A 1,902-nucleotide genomic window follows, 5' to 3' on the forward strand; every position below is an offset into this window, starting at 1 on the left:
TGTATGAAATCTCTGATGTAATATAAGATTTGACTTTTGGGTAAAACCCTTGCCACACACATTACATTTGTGTGATTTCTCTCCACTAGGTAATTTTAAATACTTAGTGAGGTTTGCAAATAGGATAAATGCTTTGCCACACTTATTACATTTGTAAGATTTTTTTTTTTTTTCCTACAGTATGAGTTCTCTCATGATCCATAAGGTGTGAGATTTTGCTAAAAGCCTTCCCATGGCCATTTATCAGATTTTTTTCTTGTGTGTTTTCTTGTAAATGTGTAGGTAACAAAGGATATTTTAAAATCTTCCTATATTTATTACAAGAGTTTTTGACACTAAGAGGGATTCTTTGAAATGATGAAACAGAGCAATCATTGGTGATAGTCTTCTCAGACTGATTGCATTCATTAGTTTTCTCCTCATTTTGTACTCTCTGCAGATCCCCCTGGTGTGCTTATAAACTTAATCCACGTCTATTATCTAAAAAACTTTACTTATTTGAAGTACTATTTTTTTGTTGTTTTAAGAAAATCCTTACAAATAGCTTGTCCTGCATGAAATACTGGTTTCTGTTATTTCTTACAGACACCCTCCTTTTGAAAAACATTTGAGGGTTTGTTATATTGCCAATCTTTTCTGAGATTTCTGTTATGGCAAAAGCATTTGTCTGTAATTTCTTTCATTGTACCTCCAATTCACTCTCAAAGGCATACATATATTCCAATACTGCCTTGAGGTCAAAATCCTTGATGCCATGGCTCTTATTTCTGTCCATTATCCGAAGATAGTATAATTCATCTTTACTAATGTCCGATCTTGTTGATAATTCCTTGATTGTGAATCCAACATAAAGGCTTCCTATTAGATTGGGAGATAAAGATTTGATATTGAATTATGTAATTACTCATATTATAACACTTATAATGAAAATAGTTTGGAAGTTTCTGAAGCATGGTCTTCAAACAGTATTTTGATATAATAAATGTGAAGAATACTTCATAGTTGGAAATTTTATCTATGTCTTGATTATATAACTACATGTATGAAATCACCATTGAGATTTTGGACTATATTCCCTAAGTCTTAATCTTTATAATAATATGTTTTACCAATAATGTGTTTAATACTGTGTCAGGATATGATGCAAGCACAAGATACTGTGGAAGAAAGGTTGTTCAATGCCATGAACGTAGCCAGACCCTCAAAATAGATCCAGCTAGAATTAGGTTAGAACAGACTACTTCCGATAAATGCCCCCAGACACTATCCATGTACCCCCAATTCCCCAGGCACACTAGGTCTTGGAACTTGTCATTGCCTTTTCCAAGCAAGCACGTAAGGCATTTCCTATCTGGGTTGGGTCGCATCCCAGTACCTCGACATCTTGCTCTGACAGCTTAGCGTCGACCACAAGGCATGGAGGGTATCACTGTTGTCTTGCTACTGCTCAAGGCACATCTAGAATGTAAATTCTCTTAGTTAACTCTTAATGTAATGACAGACTCATCTGCTTTTTTTTCTGGTCTCTTGGCTCCAGAAAATTTTTGGAAACAAAATTGGTGAGCCAGCAAGGAGCCTGAAGAAATCGGCCTTGGGAAAGAGTCATCCACGGGGCAAATTCCTGGTCGGCCACCTACTTCGATGTGTTGGGGGGTGGCCCCTATGCAAGATCTGTGTGGATCATTGCGTATGGGGACATCCTGAAAATGCCAGCTGAAATTATCCATTTCTTTGACGTAGGATTCATCGCACTTTGGCAAAGAAGGAAAGCCCATGGTTGCAGCTGTGGGCTGGCCCCTCCTGTGAGTTGTGTGGGTGGCTACTGAAGTCTAGTGAGAGGCAGAAGTCAAGGTTAGAAAACTGGAGAAAGAACTAAAACTAGAACTGCAGGAGGGGCCGGCC

Source organism: Pteropus vampyrus, unplaced genomic scaffold, assembly GCF_000151845.1.
Source record: "Pteropus vampyrus isolate Shadow unplaced genomic scaffold, Pvam_2.0 Scaffold551, whole genome shotgun sequence".
Lineage (NCBI taxonomy): Eukaryota > Metazoa > Chordata > Mammalia > Chiroptera > Pteropodidae > Pteropus > Pteropus vampyrus.